The 23,040-nt window shown below is 45.7% G+C and overlaps 1 long non-coding RNA gene across 1 annotated transcript in view; it reads left to right on the plus strand.

Moving 5' to 3' along the window:
* LOC147677986 (uncharacterized) overlaps positions 1 to 23,040 on the plus strand; it is a 208,220-nt gene that overhangs the window by 92,090 nt on the left and 93,090 nt on the right. Inside the window, exon 2 of the long non-coding RNA XR_015302472.1 lies at positions 11,537 to 11,646. This is a non-coding gene — a long non-coding RNA (uncharacterized LOC147677986). The remainder of the gene's footprint in view (positions 1 to 11,536; positions 11,647 to 23,040) is intronic.

A 23,040-nucleotide genomic window follows, 5' to 3' on the forward strand; every position in this document is an offset into this window, starting at 1 on the left:
ATTAAAAAGGTCAAGCCTGACAACATCCTCCCCTCCTTTTGCCGAGAGGTGGAGTATATCATTACACTCCACAATATGTCTTGTAACCACCCAATTCAGATCTATTTTTATCCAGACTATGAGCCCGCCCGATGGTCTGCCCTTTCCCTTACTTACTGCGGGCACACAGTGGGTGGTATACCCCGATTTATGTAATGGAACAAAACTCCATGTCTCCTGAAACAGGCAGACATCAAACTGCTCAATTTGTATGTGCCACTCTGGAATATCTAACTTCCTCTTTAGCCCAGCAATATTCCAAGAGAGGAGGTTTATTACCCTCCTTCCTCTAGGCGTGGAAGTGTAACCCACTTTTGGCAACCTCTCATTAGCCACCCTAGTCAAGGGGCACCCTCCCTCCTGGGCCATTGAAGTTAGGGTTGCTAAACAATCAACCGTACTCATCACGGGCCCAGCTGGCCTAGAATCCTCAGTAATGTCAATGGTGGTCACCATGTGGTCTGTAGATAGACTAACTTCTTCAGTACCAATGCTACCCCAGAGTGGACGAGGATCCTCCACCCTTGGAGGTTCATTATCAGTTTCCCCCCCCCCTTGCCCCCAACTTCAATCACAGTCTTCCAGCCCAGACAGCTGAGAAAACCGATTATAGGTGTCCAATGGGGTAAAGGGCATCAGATGGTTCATACTGGGACCCTGGTTCTGCCTATGTCCATGAGGGACCATGGACCAGGCGGAGTGTAGATCAGGCACCCTAGTCAGCTGATGACCATACTGAGGTTGATTATTAATGTAGGGCGGAATAATGGGCGGCCTATAAAATTGTGGTCTGTTTAAATATTTAGAGTTGGTGACTTTTGACCTGGGATAAAAGTATGTTAAAGCCCGTGGGATAACACAGGTTTCCCCACTCCCAGGTGGCCAGTTTAGGATGTAATCAACTGCCCGAGGGTCTCTAAAATTGACCACCACTAGGTCCCCCTCAATATCTTTAATTCTACTCCCCAGCCAATTGATCCGTCTAACATGAACTATGTCCCCATCTATGTTAGGTGCTATCGGCCTGTGCAACCGCAACCAATGGATAATTTTATTTTTGAGGTCAACAAATCCCTCCTTCTTATTTTCAGTTAGCTGCGGGACCCCCGTTAAGATCACCACGTAGGGCACAGCTTCTGGGGGAATCTCTACTTGTGGAACCCTTTTCTGAGGCATTCTGCTTTTTCCATCATCCCCGTGTGCACTCTGGTTGTTACTCGTCGGGGCCTTTAGAGATGGGTTGGAGGGGCCCACTCCCAACCCAGTAGCTGGTGCTTTTGGTTGTTTAGGCTGCGGTGTATTATGAGTTGGGGGCACAGCTCCCCCCGGCAGCTGGCGAGTTTGCTTAGCCGGAGCAGGAGCGGGAGGAATTCTAGATTTACTTTGAGGTGTGGTCGAAGGTGGTTTGGGATGTACCGCCACACTTCCTTTATTTTTGGTATGGGTAGACATACTAGTTATGGCGGCTTCCAATATGGTTAATCTAATTTCCACCTTTTTAATTGACTCATTAATGGGTAAAAGGAGAGATCTTAACAAAAATTCCAGATTCCCTGATAATGAAGAAGGAAGTACTGGTGAAGTGATAGGTGGGGTGACTCTAGTGTTATTATCAGGAACCTCATCTTGTATAGTTACTGAAGATGGACAAAGACCCGGTGAAACAACTACCTGTGGAGTGTGTTCCTGCTCTACTACTGTGGGGGTCTCAGTTATAATCGGGGTTTTTGTCCCTTTACCAAAATCAGTATGCGATGTTTTTGCTTTACCTGATACCACCCTTTGTTTCCTTCTTTTTTTACTAGGGGGCGGGCGGTGGATCTGGGCTACAGGATAAATATTAACTTTCTGCTTCCTAGATTTGGATTTGTCGGCCACACGACTACCACTAGGGGTGGGTGAAACAGTTATAATATTATCCCCGGGCAAACTAGGAGTGGCTACAAAGTCACGAAACAATAGGGGGACTCCATCTTGACTTACGTTATCCTCACTTAGGCCAATCGAATCACCTTCCCGATTTAATTCAAGTAGGCTATCAGTGAGGGGTCTATGTTTCATATTCTCAACAGAGCGACGCCGCTCTGCCCTCCGCTCCGCTAGGATGGAATCTTTTTCTCCCTCGCTCCTCTTGGGAAAATAATTCTCCAGGGATCCATTACGTAATCTAGATTTTTTCCCCGGGGTTTCTTCTTCTGTTGCCATATCCAATATGTAATGAACAATGTCCTCCGGACTGCAAACGAAAGAGGTCAGGCCCAGCCCGGCCTCCTCCGGCCCCTGACGGCCGCAGACGGTCCCGCCCTTGTCCCGGGCTTCTCCCGGGACGCTCCCGCGCGCTCCCGCGCAGCGGTACTCACGTGTTAGTTTATGGCTGTGGTGGAGGTGGGCTGGTCGTTGGGGGCGGGGCGGGGAGGGAGAGCAGCCCAGGTGGAGCGGGGGCGGGTTGCTGGGGCTCCTGGGAAATGGAGTCCCAGCCCTCTTGCTCGCAGCCCTCGGCCCCTGATGTACCCCAGCAGCAGCTTCACCCCAGGAAGATAAGCGCCCCTCTGCGAAGCGGGACCCGCGCAGCGGGTTCCGCGAGGCGTGGAGAAAGTTGCACAAAGTGTCCTCACAAAATCCAAGAAGGCAGAGGCAGGTCTGTTGGAAGGTCCCAGGAACTGCAGGGCAAGCCGGTATTTAATTCACCTGGTCGTTGGGGGCGGGGCGGGGAGGGAGAGCAGCCCAGGTGGAGCGGGGGCGGGTTGCTGGGGCTCCTGGGAAATGGAGTCCCAGCCCTCTTGCTCGCAGCCCTCGGCCCCTGATGTACCCCAGCAGCAGCTTCACCCCAGGAAGATAAGCGCCCCTCTGCGAAGCGGGACCCGCGCAGCGGGTTCCGCGAGGCGTGGAGAAAGTTGCACAAAGTGTCCTCACAAAATCCAAGAAGGCAGAGGCAGGTCTGTTGGAAGGTCCCAGGAACTGCAGGGCAAGCCGGTATTTAATTCACCTGGTCGTTGGGGGCGGGGCGGGGAGGGAGAGCAGCCCAGGTGGAGCGGGGGCGGGTTGCTGGGGCTCCTGGGAAATGGAGTCCCAGCCCTCTTGCTCGCAGCCCTCGGCCCCTGATGTACCCCAGCAGCAGCTTCACCCCAGGAAGATAAGCGCCCCTCTGCGAAGCGGGACCCGCGCAGCGGGTTCCGCGAGGCGTGGAGAAAGTTGCACAAAGTGTCCTCACAAAATCCAAGAAGGCAGAGGCAGGTCTGTTGGAAGGTCCCAGGAACTGCAGGGCAAGCCGGTATTTAATTCACCTGGTCGTTGGGGGCGGGGCGGGGAGGGAGAGCAGCCCAGGTGGAGCGGGGGCGGGTTGCTGGGGCTCCTGGGAAATGGAGTCCCAGCCCTCTTGCTCGCAGCCCTCGGCCCCTGATGTACCCCAGCAGCAGCTTCACCCCAGGAAGATAAGCGCCCCTCTGCGAAGCGGGACCCGCGCAGCGGGTTCCGCGAGGCGTGGAGAAAGTTGCACAAAGTGTCCTCACAAAATCCAAGAAGGCAGAGGCAGGTCTGTTGGAAGGTCCCAGGAACTGCAGGGCAAGCCGGTATTTAATTCACCTGGTCGTTGGGGGCGGGGCGGGGAGGGAGAGCAGCCCAGGTGGAGCGGGGGCGGGTTGCTGGGGCTCCTGGGAAATGGAGTCCCAGCCCTCTTGCTCGCAGCCCTCGGCCCCTGATGTACCCCAGCAGCAGCTTCACCCCAGGAAGATAAGCGCCCCTCTGCGAAGCGGGACCCGCGCAGCGGGTTCCGCGAGGCGTGGAGAAAGTTGCACAAAGTGTCCTCACAAAATCCAAGAAGGCAGAGGCAGGTCTGTTGGAAGGTCCACGCATTTCTCAGCACCATGGCAGGACCTTTCTCCTACACCCAATGCGATTTCACCTGCGTCTTCACCTCAGATGCCGACACCAACATCTCCAAACAACCAACACATGCCACCACCTCCCCACAACAACTGCTCCTCAACGTACGATCCCTCAGGAAACACTCCACTGAAATCTGGGACCTCCTGAACAGAAACACACTCAATCTTCTGTTCCTCACTGAAACATGGCTCAACCCAGACATCCCTGCAGCAATCCCACCGGCCTATAAAATCATACACCTGGACTGAACCCACAAACCAGGTGGAGGACTCATGATCATGTACGAAAACACGAACGACTGCACCACCTCCACAGACTCAAACACCAACGTCATGGAAGACCTGCACTTCAAAACATGAACGGACTACCATGCCACCCTTATGGGAACCCTCGCCTATCATCCATCAGGCCCCTGAGCAGAATTCTGCAACTGCATCGCAGAATTCGATGCTCCCCTATCCAACAGATCAACCAACTACATCCTCCTCTGGGACCTCAATTTCCAGCTGGAAGAACAACAGACCCTAACTCCATGGACTTCCTTGACAGTATCAGCAACCTTGGACTCTCCAGGCTCGTTCAAGGATCATCACACACATCAGGCCACACCCTTGACCCTATTTTATCCTCCAACAACAGGATCACCACCACCCATATGACCCCGCTCACATTGTCCGACAACTACATCATCCATTTTAAGATACCCACCCACCAAACCACCCCACTGGAAAAACCCAAAGCACCATCAAGACACTGGGGCAAAATATCACAAGAAAATGAAACCAAGGCCCTACACGAACGCCCACCCAACCACACCAGGATTCTCAATGTCGACACCAAGCTCTTTAATAAATGGCTTGCCGACTGCACCACTCCCACCAGAAACAAGATCTACAATAGCAGCAGATGACCCAGCTGATACACAAACAACCTCAGGGAGTCCAAGCCACTGCAATAGAAATTGGAGACTAAACCCAATTACCACTGCAAGGTCCCCAAACAAAGCTATCCTAAACTTCTACCACCATCAACTGTGAGATGCAAAGAAAAAGGCCCTAACTCTCAGACTCGAAATTCAACAATGGCAAAGAACTCTTCACCATCGTCAAGGAGTTTTCCAATCTGACAGCTGCCAATGACATTATCCCAATCCTTAACACTCTGCAACAACCTCACAAACTTCTTCAAAGAGAAGATTGCCAAGATCTTTAACACATTCAACCCAAAGAATATCAATATGAACTCCCACAACCAGCCGGACACCTACTTCATTGCCAAACTGCAGCTAAGGAACTGGGAGCCCCTCTCAAGGAAAGACACTAGCCCCCTGATAATACTGTCCACTCAAAAGCCCCTTCAGACCCATGCCCACACCCCATATACAACCTTGGAAGGACCATCATCTCCCCCCACACTCTCTGGTATCATCAACACCTCCATAACCACTTCTACCATCTCGTTTTGCTGTAAAAATGCAAAATCAATGCCCTAATGTAGAAACCACACACGGGCCTTGACTCCCAACTCAGCAAGGCTGAGTCAAACTAGAACAATGTAACAACACAAACGCCAGTGCTGAGAGCTTCTATTGACAACTGAAAAACTTAAATAAGTAGCTGTTTTGAGTAAAGCGAAAACAACTTGCTTAAGAAATTGCAACATGCAAATTTTAATATTTCTTTTTAGTTTCTTCACCTTTTATAACACTATTTTTTCGTGCATGGAAATACAAACAATTTTACTGTACACAATATATACAACAATTATAGAAATTATAAAAAATAGCATTTACACACTTCAGGCATTCTTGGCCATTCAGTCATCCAAAAATCATTCACACAAACGAACAACATGGGTAAACAAACAGTAATAGGTCTCAGTATCAGTTGGACTGTTATTGTGAACTCAAGGAGAAAATCCTTTTGCGTTTTTCAGTTTTTAAAGTCTTTGCAGAACGCAGATCAAAAGAGTGTCCACATCTCTTACTAATGATTTGGCAACCGTTTGTAGAACCATAAGTTTAAACAAGATACGAGACCAAGCTGGTCGACGCGTTTCGAACCCCTATAAGTGACGGGGTTCTCCTCAGGACCAAAATAGATGCTTAGTCGCTTGACCAGTAATCCAAATACAAGAAGGTAGTATTTCCAATGGCAGTGCGCGCGGGGGCCGCTAAAACAATGGCGTCTGGCTCGCCATGGATTCCCTGTGTATTCTTGTTGCTAGGGGGCAGGGCTGAATCTGGTCCCACCGCGGTTAGGGAGAATTTCGGCACTTCACACGAGCGTGCAGGACGATTCACCTTCATCGCTGTGCTGGCACAGCGAGTGAAGGTGAAGGTGAATCGTCCTGGACACTCTTTTGATCTGCGTTCTGCAAAGACTTTAAAAACTGAAAAACGCAAAAGGATTTTCACCTTGAGTTCACAATAACAGTCCAACTGATACTGAGACCTATTACTGTTTGTTTACCCATGTTGTTCGTTTGTGTGAATGATTTTTGGATGACTGAATGGCCAAGAATGCCTGAAGTGTGTAAATGCTATTTTTTATAATTTCTATAATTGTTGTATATATTGTGTACAGTAAAATTGTTTGTATTTCCATGCACGAAAAAATAGTGTTATAAAAGGTGAAGAAACTAAAAAGAAATATTAAAATTTGCATGTTGCAATTTCTTAAGCAAGTTGTTTTCGCTTTACTCAAAACAGCTACTTATTTAAGTTTTTCAGTTGTCAATAGAAGCTCTCAGCACTGGCGTTTGTGTTGTTACATTGTTCTAATGTAGAAACCAACAGGGGATCCAAACTGCCTCAGCACCTACAGACCCATATCGATCCAGCCTTTTCCAGCTAAAGACATTATGAAAGCCATCCATACCCAACTTGCATACCACCTAGAACTCCATCAACTCCTAGTCAGCTACAATTAGGATTTCACACCAACCAGAACACGTAGACAAACCTCATTGTGGCCACGGATGACATCTGAAGCATCCTCAACAGAGGAGAAATGGCCACACTCATCCTCCGCGATCTCTCAATAGCTTTTGGTACAGTTTCCTACAATTCACTCATAAGAAAGCTTCAGTACTTGGGTATCTGTGGACTGGCCCTCAAGTGGATATCCTCCTTCCTCACACACAGAACTCAATGAGTTAGACATTCCCCTACATCTCAGAACCCAAGCAACTAATTTGCAGAGTTCCTCAAGGATCGTCGCTCAGCACAACACTCTTCAACGTCTGCATGACGCTACTTGCAGACATCGTCAGAGCCCACAGCATCAACATAGTATCCTATGCCAATGACGCACAGCTGATCCTCTCCCTTACTGACTCAATCAGCACCTCCAAACCAAACTTTGCCAACTGCATTTTAAATGTTGCTGCTTGGATGAAAAACAACTGCCTCCAGCTTAATACAGACAAAAGCAAAGTCCTAATCTTCGACAACAACCATTCCCCCAGGGACGCCTCTTGGTGGCCCTCTGAACCTTGCCCCCACCGATCCCTGTGGACCATGCCAAGAACCTCAGGATCATTCCTGGACACCAATCTCTCCATGATGAGATAGATTAGCGCCATCTCCTCATCATGCTTCCACAACCTGCAAACGCTACGCAAGATTTTCAAATGGATACCAATGAACACCAGATGAATGGCCACCCAGGCTCTTAGCACAAGTAGACTTGATTACGGGAATGCCCTCTACACCCAAATGCCAGCCCATGTTCTAAGCCAATGCCAAACAACTCAGAACGCCGCTGCCAGACTCATCCTGAACATCCCACAAAATAACCACATCTCTCCACACCTCAACAATCTCTACCGGCTCCCAGTCCATGAAAGACGTAAGTTCAAGTTACTCAACCACACCTACAAAGCTCTCCACAACACCAGTCCAGCTTACCTCAACCACCGACTCAATTTCTACCAACCCACCAGACACCTTTCATCCGCGTCTTAGACAAGAGCACACCTCCCTTGCATCAAGAAGTCCAGAAGCAGAGGATGCTCCTTCTCATACTTTGCAGCTAAGACCTGGAGGGACCATCCAAAATACCTCAGAACCCCAATCCTTCATGGACTTCTAAATGAACCAAAAAACATGGCTTTTCCAGATGAAACAGGCATGATCTCCTCTCCCCCCTCCCCCTCAGACCTGTCCTACTCAGCGCCTTGATACCCTCACAGGTGATTAGCCGCGCTCTACAAATTTACATAACATAGCACATAGGACCCTTGTCTGGTCAGAACCATCCCACTTAGGGCGACACACTAATGTATACAAAACAGTTATGGATGGATTGCTTGAATTAATCTCAGCCACTAAAATCGCTCAGGGCTGCATCCCAGTCTATCGCTATTTTGCTCACCATGCCACCTCAGTTAGGACCCAGCCATTTGCAAATAAATCTTGACCCTGATCTACTGGGAACAGTCCAGCCTGAACTGCTAGGCCAGGTCTTCCCTGAAATGAAACACAAGCAACCCAGGACCAGTGTCACCCTAGTTAGAGCACATCAGCCAGGTATAGCTTGGTTTCAGTGACATGCGAGTCACACTGAGTTCTTTTTCTCCCAAAATTCCAACAATTGAGGGCCTGATAAACAAAAAGACTCTGCACTCATGGCAGAGGCCCTGGAGTCATGAGGGACACCAGGAGAGTCCCCCATGGCTGCCGGGCCTCCGCCACAAGTGTGTAGACCCTTATGGAATCAGACACATACGCTTCCCTGGTGCTTCCCATTTTTTTTTGGGGGGGGGGGGTTTGGTAGTGAGAGAAGTCCCTAAATTACAGCATGCCCAGGCTAAAAACAGGGAAATGTTCTTGTGCAACATTGATTGGCATTGCCCCATTTCGAAAAAGGATCCGTACATTGCACATGTAACATACATTCTGATACTCTCAGCCAGGCACTATAGCAGGTGTTCTGAATGGTCTGAAGTATATCTGTGTGCATCCACGGTCTGCTCCTATGCCCTGGTCAACATGGGTCAGAAATGCAAAGATCTTTTCTGCTGCCCAAGTGTTTTGAGGGTGATCTCATTTAACTTCAAGCAATGCGCAAAAGTATTCACAAAAGTCCATCTGCTTGGCAAGGGTATAAATAAGTTATTTCCACATCTTCAACCATTTTGCACCACAGCAGTCCGTCAAATAGTGCTTCAAAATTGCTAGATAAAATGGCCAGGTTACTTACACAGATTATTTGAACCGACTGTAATAACTATGACTTTTTAAACACTTTCTTTGAGAAGTTGTTGTCAACAATGGGATTAATAATTTGGGAGTGGGCACTCATGCCAACTAAATAATGTCACTCTGGGAAGGTCAAAACACAGTACTGAAACAATCTCTGCTCATCCCCTGGTAGCTAAGGCACAATCAGCAGTAAATCCCCAAAGCAGTGCTTGCTGAAGTCAAGCAGTACCAACAAGTGTAAGGTAAAGAACACAACACAATAAAATACACAAACCAATTTGGAAAAATAGAGGAAAACATAATTTAGCAAAGAGACACCAACATCATTACAATAGGTTAAGATGACCCAGTAATATAAATCTTTAGAGTTTTAAAGCAAAAGGTGCATAGGAAAAGTCAAGCACTATGGTACAACAACAGTTTGTAGTGGTCCCAGACCTAAGTTCAATATCAGGCCAAACGCGATGCAGCAGAGGTCGGCTACATCAAGGGATTTGTCCTGGTCAAAGGTTTTACTTTCAGACTTACTCTCCAACTGCAGGGTGAGGCTTATTCTGGCCAGTCCTGTAGCCCCTAGATCCTAAAGGCAGGTATTTGGACATCAGATTTCTCTTCAGCCAAGTTTCCTGAAGGGTCTAGACCTCTTTAGTTAGCTGGACCCTTTTGGGATCAATACTCTTGCTTGTTGTGTCCCTGAAGCGTGTAAACATGAGTTCAACCATTTGACCCTTGAAGAGCAGTAACAGTTCCTGGGTGCCAGCAGGATTCATAGGTCCTTATGAACTTGTACTAGTCCTTCTTCCAGCAGGGAACAGGAGTCAGAAATCAGGATATTTCCTCCATCTGAGCCTTCTTCCTCAGATGGGATCTTCCCAAGTCCAGAAAGTCTTGGAAAAGGTTGTGGTAGATGTGCCAGATGTATCCTCTGCACTAGCCAATGATCTGAGAAATTCTACAGCTCAAAATCCTAATAATTGTCTTGAAGTTCCCCACCTTCTCTGCCCACTTTGCCTTACTGCTAAATTACATAGGAGCCTATATTTCAAGATGGTGGTGCATAGCTACCACTAGGCAGACCTGTCTTCAGCTTCTTAGCCACTCTCCTATCTGACAGGGTCAAAACTGATTTTCTGTCCTACTGTGGCTGGACTCTAACTGTCTACGATGATCCTAGGGTTTCGTAAAATAAGCCCTCCCTTGCTTCTCCATGGTAATGCTAAATCTTCTCTTTCTTCTGCCAACTGTTCCTGACCAAACCCAGATAGATAACCTTTGCTAAATTGTTAGCAGTTAACACCCATTGGCCTTTCCTGAGTCCATATGCAAGACATCATCTTTTGAGCCAGGGTTGTTAAGTCTCCCAACCAGGGATTGTATTTCAACTCTAGATGTGTGATTTATTGAAAGAACTAATGTTAAGATAGTTTGGCTCCGGTAGCCTAAGGTATATTTTTTCAAAGTTACTTGTCTGCATAAATTATCAAAAAATCTGATTTAACCATGAAGTCTTTAGTCTTTAAAAACTAAGAAGGGAATAACTTAAGTATTTTTTTGCCCTTTCCTAAGAAGAAATGGGAAATATAGATTTTAATCCCCCCTGTGTGAGCCCATTAGGAAAGGTGAGGACAGGCCTACAAAGAGAACTCATTTATGTGTTTTATATCACTGTGTGTGCATCCAAACTTTAACATGCAGAGTTCTTGGTTTTTCCAGATTCTATCTTCAATGGAGAAAAAATGAAACATAGTGGTGTGTGCCAAGCTTGGCAATTCCTCATGAAAGAATTTAGTAAACACAGGTAGACTACATATGTTAAATAAAACTCATGATGCTCACCTCCGAATCTCCTAAAAGAAGGGTTCCTTCATTTACTATGTCTTGAGTTATGTGAGGGCCAGGTTCTATAGAGCAGAGGCAGGCCTATCTACTATTTAAGATTCCCACAAACTCATTGATCAAGGCTGTCTCATAACATGACACACTACTCCATCTAATAATGCCAATATCTACATGCAACACTCATCGGAACTGAAAGTTATTCACACTGGAACAACCTTGGCTAAGCTTCAAAAGTTTCAATTGACCTTTCTGTGAAGCAAACATTTACATATTAGTCATTGGACTATGGTCCTAGACAGAAGACCCAAAGGTCAGATTGAAATGGGCCTCCAAGAGTCCCTCTATTTCCAGCTTTCCAGCAAAAATTAATGATTACAAGAGGGGAGTAATTGTAGCCAAGGCAGGATGCTAGTCATCTGGGTGGTGGCAGAAGGAGCGGAGTGAAGGGGTGGGTTGTACATCTGGATGAGGAGTCTTTAGATCCTGCCTGAAGGCTGAGTAGCAAGGGAGTTGTAGATGGGTGGAGTTAAGATGGAGGAACCTTATCTGTGAATCTTTTCTTTTTAGGTCAAATGCTACCAGACAGCACAACTGTCTGGTTGCTAAAGACTTCTTGGGGACATTCTGAAAGCGGAGCTAGGAATGCAATCCACCCTTTGTTTTCCATTGCCATTGTGGTTAGTAACTCACATTTGCTTGCTTTCTGCTTGCTGACTTTATTTGTTTTAGGCTGTCCAGCATGTCTTTGTTCCTCTCTTGGAGAATAGCCTGTTTACTACCTATCTGACTTGCATCTTGTATTCTTCCACAAGTGCTCGATTTCTGTAAACAGGACTGTTTTATTTTGTTCATATCTTGTCACATTTGTTATGCATTTAAAGACAGAGGTCAAATGTCAGGCTGTGTCTTCTGAGGGATTTTGGAGTTTACTTTTCTTCCTCTGATTTCAAAGTGGGAGGATTGATGTGACAGACTGGGGCTGTAAAGGAAAGGCTTTTTTCTAGCCCACAATAAAATGTAAATGTCTGTAAAAGAACTGTGCAAATATATTAGAATTCGAAAAGCACAAATAAGATCAAAACAAATCAGTACACTAGGTGACAGCCACGGTCCATCCATATGGGCTAAGCGGCCATGCCCCCTCACCTTTCTCCAGAAAAGAAGAGTGCCTGTCAGGCTCAGAAAAGGTCAGCCTGATGGACACTCTTTTTATTCTGGTCAGGCTGCCAGGAGCTAGTAATGTACCAAATTTACAGACTCCTGGCTGCCTCATCAGAACTTTGCCAGGCTGAGGATTTCACATCCATGTGGGTGTTATCTCCTCAGCCTGGCAAACGTGGCTCATGGTCCTCCCTCTCATGACGAGGGTGAGCAGCACAAATTGCCTTGAAACTGGGTGCTTCAGTTTTAAACCCTGAAGTGCCAAGGGCCGACTGTCAATCAGTGGCACCTCGTCATGGGGTGGGGTCAGCACTGACTCCATCCCACTCTGTGATGAGTGAGGGACTTCTGCCTTCTCAGAGAAGGCAGCAATCCCCACCCTCCTGGGACCTCTGAAGCTTTCCCCTCCCAGAGATTCAGGACAAGTATGTTTTATTTTTTTGAATGGTGCGAGCGTGTATGTCTAAATGTAAGAATTTGTTGTGAGTATTGTGAATGGGTGTGTGTATGTGTGTGCACTTTGTGAATGCATAGGTGTGAGCGAGTGAGTGTATATGTGTGCATGTGTGGCATGCTCTCCCCCTTACCTCCAAACAATTACCAGGCTAGACTGCTAGGCGATGTAATTTCCACACATTATCCTTTGTTTGCTTTTTAATTTTTATCACTAAAATTATACATAATGGTCATTCCAATTGAAATGGGCCGTCTGTAATGGCAGCATTATCTTTGTAGCACTGTATAATTGTATCAATAAAACTGTAAACCTGTGAAAATGTAATTGTGATTTACATACAAAATGTGTTGCTTGTGATGGCAGTTCATTATCCCAACATGCATACTCCACTCTACGTCACTCAACATCACTCTATGCCACTCCACTCTACAACACTCCACTACTCAATACTCCACCATATGACTTCATTCCACTCTACTCGACTTTATGGCACTCCACTCTATGATCCTTGGCCCCTTGACCCTTTTTGATATAATTGAATTTTTTTTAATGGTTTTATAAAAAACTTTTTCCCCATTTTATTCTCAAATATGACGGATGATTACGTATTTTTGGCATTTGAATTTTATTCATGTATAGATCGACTGTATTTTACTATGAATTTGTGCTTTTATGGGTACCAAGGTATCCGAATAAATCCGAATGAAGTGGCCATTGCGCCCATCTACCCTAGGCTGAGACATCCGGCCTTCAATCAGGGTGAGTACTGTGACTCCCCTTACTCTGGGAGTGATTGGTTCAGCACACCGCCTGTCTCTCTTACACACGGCTCATTTTTTGTTTTCAGACTGTCTTTACAATATCCCCACCACACCTGTCTTGAGGAAGACCTTCGTGACCACCCATTGGGGCACCATAGGGTCGAAACGTCAACGCTTTTTCTAGGCCCAGTACCACCAGGATTCCATACTAGTAAAGATAGGAATCTCTGGACTGAATTCAATATCTGGCCTACCCCAAAACTTGTATATATGGAACTGCTTTCACTGTATATAATGTTCACTGCCTAAGCACCATGCACTTGTGTCACCCATTCACACTTGAAATTGATGTTTGTTGTTTTTGTTTTGACAGTCAGCATATGCAATGTATATATCATTAAATGAAGTAATTCTGATATAAATAACATTGCACAAAATGTTTTGATCCCATGTCTTATTCATTAAATGCTAAGAAGTCATTCTATGTGTGTTAAGAGAGCCTTCTCCTGTTTTTTGAAGGCATTAATAGCTTTCCCAATCCTATTCTTGTTCTACCCGACAGAACCAATTTTTTGCTTAAACATTATTTACCCAGGTTCTGAGAGACACAGGGTCACCCCTTTTATCTTAACTATCACTGGGGTTCTCTATAAAGACATGTTTTCTTAACTTCACTGAGATAAAAAAAAATGCAAACGTTACCAGGACTCAGTGCACTGATTAGTTCACAATGGTGAACCACACCTAAATATAAGTGAGGCCACTTCTACTCAGGCCCTCTGCCCATGCTTAATCTGCATAAATTAATGGGCCGCCCTAGCGAAAGACTGGGAATGGTAATTCCGCCACATTGGTAAAAGGGCGTAATAGAGGTCCATCTGTCTCCGGAAAGGCCGCTCAGGCACCCACTCGGTTGCTGGCGGCATCTGAAAAGCACAGACACAGTCCAAATCGGGCACCGCACTAGCAAAAAAATGGCCAACAGCTGCAACGCAGATACCAGCCCATCGCCCATAGCCCTTGTGCCCGCCTTACCAATCCAGCCCAGCTTTCATGGTATATTATTAATGGCAAAACCGGGAACAGGTCTGGCTTATTTGCAGTAAGGCCAAACCTTTCAATGAGAAAACAACAACAATTGCAATTACTGCAATTCGCTTGAATATATATTTAGGCTTAGAGAACAGATCAAAACTGGATCTTTGAAAGATTAAATCATTTGAATACATTCATTTATTTTCAAATTGTCATTCATAAGCATATTTTCTGAACATCAAATTATTTTACGTTGTTCGGAAATGCATTATAGTATACAGGAGAGGAAAGAGCAAGGAAAAAGATCCTACAAAAAGTAAGCAACTGGGTATTCCTCTGAGCACTCAATTCAATAGTACAAAGTCTTTGTATAGTTTTCACTGATCGATTTAATGTCCAATCCTTCAGATGTATTTACATCCTAGATCCACCAATTGATGAGACGCAGCTAACACGTGTTTCGTCAAGTCAGTAAGACAAATGACTTCTTCAGGGCTGCAACCCAAAATATTTACAATAAATTACAATTTTAGTAGATGATAATAACAAAATCAGTAACTCTCCCATTACATCTATTGAGAGAGCAAACTAAAAGGACACACCCTCAAACCATCATAGGTAAAATAACATGTAAATATTTCATAGTGGATATTGAAAGAAGGAACACATTACACCAAAATCGTGCTCGTATCGGGAAATAAACTATAAACCATCATAAAAATAAGTTATTTAAGAACCATGGTTCTAAGCCATTCAAGCGTTATGGTTGTGAGTTATCGGCAACACCACTATTACCCGGGTCACGCATAGTGAAGTTTAAATCTTCCTAATAATAGCAAGTTAACTCACCAATATTTTAAAATTGGTGTCCTCTGAGTTTCTCTAGTCCAGTAAATATAAACCTATAAGTAAACAACATCTCTAAGTTGAAAAGTACTGTGAAGTCAATCGTAGTCAACACGTATGTGTTTCAACCACATTACCCTCACCTCCAGTGGTCCAAATATCCAAAAACCGGACTTCAGCCTGTATCTGATCAATTGTGCGTGTAGTTCTCCTAAAAATTAAGTTTATAAAATAATAACTGTTACTGTCTAGTGGCATACGTCTGTTGCACGACAGTAAGGATAGGTAGCTTAGATGGCGTTCAAATAGCAGTCCCATGTTTTCTACACTTCTTGTTAAAGTAATACATTTTAGTTTGCTCTTCCTGTACTATTAAGAATGGTCATGTTAATTCAATTCCTCACCTCGTAAGTAGTCAGCAGTACTCGGGAATATGTAGCCCCATCTGTCAAGTAACTACTCCTTTGGTACGTCACAAGGACGTGTCTGTAACCAAAAAGTATGCATTAGTAAAGCGTATGGCTCCTAGCTCAGTACGAAATCTAAGTTCCCAATAATATTCTCAAGCTTACCGTTCACTGCATGTTCGCGAACATAAAGCGGCGTTCTCCACCCGCGCCATCTTGTAATGGCTATTTGTAGAAAAAACAGCGTGCAGCCATATTAAAGTGGTGTATAGCTGATGCTAGTCTGATAGTATAATCCAAATTGTCTTCTGTGTAAACTTTACGCTATGAATAGAGATTGTTATTTTCCAAATTATAATTAGCGATGTGAAAGCGATGTTCAATCCCACCTTTTGCCTTTTTTACACCAACTTTTTACATTCTTTGGATCAACAGGTTCTACTTCTGGATCTTTTACAGAAGCCCTAATTATAGTACTTCCGAAACCAGATAAAGACCCTACTCTTGTATCTAATTATCGTCCTATATCCTTATTTAACCAGGACTGTAAACTATATGCTAAAATACTTGCTTCCAGGTTGGGGCCTATTTTAAATTCTATTATACACCCTGATCAATTGTTTCAAAAATCTGTTATTGTTAAATCTACTAAAATGTTATTTAATGATCTTGATTTAATTTTTATTTCTCCTATTAATAATACAAATGAATTATCGTTATGGTATAGTAATGTTATTAAATTAGATAAGAAAATTAGTTATTGGTATTCTTGGATGAAAGCCGGTATTTTTTATCTCAAAGATGTTTATTATAATAATACTTTTATTCCTTTTGATATATTGCAAATAAGATTTGGTTTATTTAAATCTGACGATGTCAATTATCAGTATTTATGCAATTCCATCTTAGACTCCTTCCCTAATGATATTCCCTCTAATACGCCTGCTGATTCATCACTTTATATTCAAACAATTTCTTCTTCGTCTCATGGTGTTTCCATTCTATATAAAAAGTTATCTGATACTTTAGTTAATAATATAGAGATGATTGCTACTTTTTGGAACAATGAACTTTCACTTGATTTATCTATGGACATATGGAAAGATATTTGTCTCAGTAACATTTCTGGTTGGTTACCTGTTTCTATTTATGGACTCCTTCACGATTATTCCGAGCTAAACTTATTCCATCTGAAGATTGTTGGCATTGTAAACTTCACCCAGGTACTTTACAACATAGGCTTTTTGATTGTCCATTAATTTTCAAATTTTGGTCTGATGTTTGGAATATCTTACAAAAGATTTTTAATATTCAAATTGATGTTTCTTATTCCTTAATAATATGTAAATCTGCTATTGTTCCTCACCTTTTACCTGATTTAGAAGGTAAACTTGTTAATTTCTTAGTTTCTGCAGCTTTAAAATCTATCACTTTTTGTTGGAAATATGCTTATCTTTTATCTGTTAATGCTTGGTGGTCTTGGGTTATCTTTTCAAGAAGAGGTGCCCAACTATCACTAAAAGGGATTAATCACAATTCCTTGTCTTATGAATCCTTTTGGTTACCTATTGATACTTATTTATCTTCTTAATATTGTACTAATTGTATTATTCTTGATTCTTAATATACTGTTTACTCTTATGCTGTAATTATGTAGCTCTTTAGATTGGCTATGCAATCTCGGTTCTATGTAACCCCTTCCTTCCCTCCTATGTTTCTTTTGAGTATTTAATATCTTTTACCTGATGTATTTTTTCTTCTTTTTACTGATATTGCTTATTGTATGAATTTTGTTTTTAGGTATTTTTGCTATATAGTAATATGTTTTGTATTGTCTTTGTTGGTTGTATCTATGCAAAAATGTAATAAAATATTTTGAACATTAAAAAAATGTGCAGATTATGCAGCAGATGGTGGATTATGTGGCAAATGTGGCAAATCTATATTTATGTAAAAAAACACAGTGCCTACATAATCTCATAATTTCAGTGGCCGTTCCTAAAACTAACTGGTATGTATGGTGCACACATTTTTTGTCTGTGTGGACCAGATGCTGTATTTTGCACTTGAATGGCAGATAGGTAAGGAAACATTTTAAGTGTGGTGAGATGTATTTTTTTATATTTTGTAAGGAGATAATTTGATTAGTGTGGGGAATGAAGGGTAAGGTGTCTTGTCAGGTAGAATTACTGACTGCTTGAAAAAGTTGGGGAGAAGTTCTGGGAGGAAGGACTTGGCTTTAGTGGAAAAGAGGATGTCATCGTGTGGCCGGTGCCTGTGATTTTATGATAATGCTGGTGAGATAATCTAATATGAATAGTTAGAAGGAGTTATTTTTATGTGTTAGGGAACATAAAGTTACTGGATTTGTGGTGAGTGTTAACCACGATCTTGACAATGCTGTTGTTAAAGAATTAATTAATAGCTGATCTCTTTGCTATAGAGTATACTGAGTGGAAGGAAAAAGGTTTAGATGCATTGGTTTGCTGTTTTAAATTGAGCATGGCTCTGATTGCTGGTCTCAGTAATTTTTTGGGCAGTGGCATACAATTGGCTATAGGATGACGTCCTTGGAAATGTATACATTTGCTGTTTTAGCACGGCTAATGTGGTGCTCAAGGTGCTGCACGAGTACTTTTTTAGTCTAAATAGTCACTTATTTTTGCTGTCAGTGAGTTCTTGTCCTACCAGGGAGTGTTTTTATTCAATTATGCTTAGTGTAGTGCTCAAATGGTATACACGTAGGGCAACAGGACCCTGAGAACTACAGAGTGACCCTCCCAGAGAGGTCACCATATCCAGTGGGGTAGGGACAGGAAGTTGAGGACTTGACAAGGAGCTGGGCCATTGGATTGTACCATGAGGGGCTAAAATGGCGATCTCTTCTTTTTGCAAAGCATTTGTTGCGCTTTCTGAACTCAATAAGAATCATAACCTGTTTTCTGCATGCTCTCTACCCTATGATGCATCTCTGGCAGGCAGTCACACTCATGGTGCCCTGGGCTTAAAGGTCCAGGATTTTGGCATGTGATTTGTTGGATATGTGTAATATGTAGTTAGCAGCAATTTGGGTTTAGGGTGATTTTTGAAGGCTCCACAGAGATGCTGACGTTATGTGAACATTAAGGAGACCTGGATGAACGCCTCTTCAGCGCCCGACATCGCCATCGCCATCCCAGAGGGCTACAAGATCACCCGGAGGGACCGCACCGCCAACCAGATGGGAGGAGGCATCGCCATCATCCACAGAAACACCATCCGAATCACGACCAGCACCGACAACACCCTTACCACCGCCGAACACCTGCATTTCCAGATCCACACCGACCCGAAGACCACCCTCAGAGGCACCCTGATCTACCGACCTCCGGGACCACGCACCCAATTCAGCGAGGACATCGCCGACTTCGTCAGCCCGCACGCCCTCCCCTCCGCTGACTACATCCTCCTGGGGGACCTCAACTTCCACCTGGAGAACAACAACGACCGCAACACCAGCACCCTGCTCGACAACCTCGCCAATCTTGGACTCAAGCAGCTGGTATCCACCCCCACCCACCTCGCCGGACACACACTCGACTCAGTCTTCTCATCCAGCACAGACATCGCCTTCAGCCACGCCACAGAACTTCAATGGACGGACCACAGCTGTGTCCACTTCACCTTCAAAAGAACGACGACCCACCACCACCAGCAACAGGCTGCCCGCAGAAGCTGGAACAAGATCACAGCCGACCAGCTCGCCACCTCCCTGAGCCAGCACCCTCCTGCCAGCTCAGCGAACCCCAGCCAGGCCGCCGACAACCTCACGAAGTGGATCAGCAACTGTGCGGACGAACTCGCCCCGCTGAAAACCCCGCCCAGCAGACCCGGCAGCAAGAAAGCCCCATGGTTCACCAACGAACTCAAGAGCTCCAAGAAGAACTGCCGAGCCCTCAAGAAAGTCTGGAGAAGGGAACCAACACCGGACAACATGACCACCTTCAAGCTTGCCACCCGGAAGCACCACCAGCTGATCCGCGCCACCAAGAAAACTGCATTCAAGGACCGGCTGGACAACAACGCACACAACTGCAAGGAACTCTTCAACATCGTGAAAGAGCTATCCAACCCCAGCGCAGGAAACAACAACATCACCCCATCGCAAGACCTCTGCAACTCCCTCGCATCATACTTCCACAACAAGATCGCGGACATACACAACAGCTTCAGCAACCAACCAACGCACACCACGACCGAACCACCACCCCCCACCACCACCCTCCGCGCCTGGACTCCAATCAGCACCGAAGACACCGTCCGCACTATGAACTCCGTCCACTCCGGATCTCCGACCGACCCCTGCCCTCACCACGTCTTCAACAAGGCCGACGTTGTCATCGCACCCCACCTGCGAGACATTATCAACACCTCCCTGAGAGCTGGAAGCACGCCGAACTCAGCGCTCTACTCAAGAAACCCACAGCGGACCCCACCGAACTCAAGAATTACCGCCCCATCTCGCTCCTCCCGTTTCCAGCCAAAGTCATCGAGAAGACCGTCAACAAGCAGCTGGCCGCCTTCCTTGAGACAAATGGATCCCTCGACCCCTCACAGTCTGGCTTCCGTGCCAACCACAGCACCGAGACCGCCCTCATCGCCGCCACCGATGACATCCGAGCCCTGATGGACAACGGTGAAACAGCGGCCCTCATCCTCCTAGACCTCTCCGCGGCATTCGACACTGTCTGCCACCGCACCCTAGTGCAGCGCCTCAGCAACGCCGGAATCCAGGAGAAGGCACTGGAATGGATCATCTCCTTCCTCGACGGAAGAACACAGAGAGTCCGCCTACCACCGTACAAGTCAGAGGCCACCAAAGTCATCTGCGGCGTCCCCCAAGGATCCTCGCTGAGCCCCACCCTCTTCAACGTCTACATGAGCCCCCTCGCGGCCATCGCTCGCCAACACAACCTCAACATAATCTCCTACGCTGACGAAACCCAGCTGATCCTCTCCCTCAACAACGACCCCGCTGCCGCCAGAGCCAATCTGCACGAAGGGATGAAAGAGGTAGCCGAGTGGATGATGACCAGCCGCCTGAAACTGAACTCAGACAAGACGGAGGTCCTCATCCTGGGCTCTTCGCCCTCCGCCTGGGACGACTCCTGGTGGCCTCCCGCCCTGGGCACCGCACCCAAACCAACAGATCACGCACGTAACCTGGGCTTCATCCTGGACTCCTCCCTCTCCATGAACAGGCAAGTCAACGCCGTCTCCTCGGCGTGCTTCAACATCCTACGCATGCTACGGAAGATCTTCTGGTGGATCCCCACCGAGACCAGGAAGACCGTCACCCAGGCCCTCGTCACCAGTCGACTGGACTATGGCAACGCCCTCTACGCCGGTACCACCGCCAAGCTCCAGAAGAGACTCCAGCGGATCCAGAACGCCTCAGCCAGACTCATCCTCGACATTCCACGAACCAGCCACATCTCCGGACATCTGAGAGACCTGCATTGGCTGCCCGTCAACAAAAGAATCACCTTCCGCCTCCTCACCCACGCACACAGAGCCCTACACGACCAAGGCCCGAGCTACCTCAACAACCGAATCAACTTCAACGCTCCCAAACGCCACCTCCGATCAGCCAACAACGCCCTCGCCGCCGTCCCCCGCATCCGAAGAGCGACAACAGGAGGAAGGTCCTTCTCCTACCTGGCCGCCAAGACCTGGAACTCCCTCCCGACCGACCTGCGCCTGACCCAAGACCACCTCTCCTTCAGGAAGAAGTTGAAGACCTGGCTGTTCGAGCAGTAACGGCACCCCCCTCCCCCCAGCGCCTTGAGACCCTACGGGTAAGTAGTGTGCTCTATAAATGTCTTTGATTGATTGATTGATTGAAGGTCATATGTAAGGTACAAAGCAGATTTAAAAAAGGAAATGGCTTTTTATTCTGACCAATAATTAACTAAGGGCTAGTAACAAGTGATTGTGTTGGGTGTGTGGAAGGGCAAGTCATGGGAGTGATTGGTGGGCGCAGGCAGTGTTTCATAAGGTTAAACAGTTGGGGGAAGACTGAAGAAGTCTTATTACATTGTCTTGGTTGCTGAGTTTCCATGAGAGTTTGGAGATACAGAGGAAGATGTTACTAGCAATTGTGACAATAATTGGTGGAAGATATCCACTCAGCTACTTCCCTTGCTTGCGTGCAATTGGTTTAGTGTGTAGAGCAGCCAACAGGTAATAGCTTGCAAAGGACTGGGCATGAGATACGTCTTAGTCAAGGTTCTAGCAGTAATAAGCCATTGGTTTGGGTGCAGTGTGCAGTAACTTTGTCTGCAACGTCTGCTCTGTCTGTTTGGGGTTCTCCTTATTTATGTCTGTGTGGTGAATTAAATTGGGTTGTGGATGGTTGCTGGTGAATGTCGTGGGGTATAATATGTGATGCTGCATGCTTTTCGAAGAGGTGCCGTCAGGGATAGGTTCTAGTGGGGCGAAGGATGAAAGATACATGGCTGTGGTTAGCACCAGAGGAAGTTGACTATCCTACCAGTGTGATGCGAGGGCATATTTTGTGGGTTGCGGTCCTCCATGGGCCTTAAAGGTCCAAATAGACAGTGTTGTTATGACTCCCGGTCAGAGAAGCGCTTCACCGGAAGCATCTTGGGCCCTGTTCAAGGGAAAGAAGTAGAGCACCTGTTACAAGTCAAGTAATGTGAAGAAGATATGAAGAAAATATGCATTGCAAAGCCAAGTGGTTTTGCTTTGCCATGGTCGGTATTCTAGTTCTTGTGTTTTTTAATATAGCTATACTGTTCTGACATGGCTGCTATGTTGTGTCATGTTGCATGCCTTTGAGTGCTAAAAGTCAAAAGCTTTGGACAAAAAAAAGGAAAAATAACTCCCTCAAATCAGCAGCAGAAGGAAACAAATCACTCCTTGGTTGGGACAAACACAAGAATATGGAGAAAAGCTATCAAATCAGGAGCAGGGTATTTGAATGGGCAAGATTGTCATCCAATCATGAGCAAGGTGCTAATCAAAAGCCTATTGTAAGTATATGTGAAAATAGCGCATACAGTGCAATCTGTAGCAAGACTACAAAAATATTTCAATTGGGGTGGTAAAGCAATATGCTTGTTTTCGGATGTATGACGGTACGACGCGGGCTATTACCCCGCGTACCGTTACAACTCGTGTTTTACAACGCAAGTCTTTACCACGACTTGCGCTGTATGGTGCGGACTTAGGAATAATTTAATTTACTATTCCAACACCAGTCCCCGTGGATAGTAGTGAAGGTGTTGGAATAGTAAATTAACTATTCCTTGTCCTTGAGCGCCCTCCAGCGCAAGTGGTGGTTACGACTTGCGTTGTAAGAGATGCGTCGTAATGGTAGCGCGGGGTAACATCCGCGTCGTA

Source organism: Lissotriton vulgaris, chromosome 12 (genome assembly GCF_964263255.1).
Source record: "Lissotriton vulgaris chromosome 12, aLisVul1.2, whole genome shotgun sequence".
In the NCBI taxonomy this organism is placed as follows: domain Eukaryota; kingdom Metazoa; phylum Chordata; class Amphibia; order Caudata; family Salamandridae; genus Lissotriton; species Lissotriton vulgaris.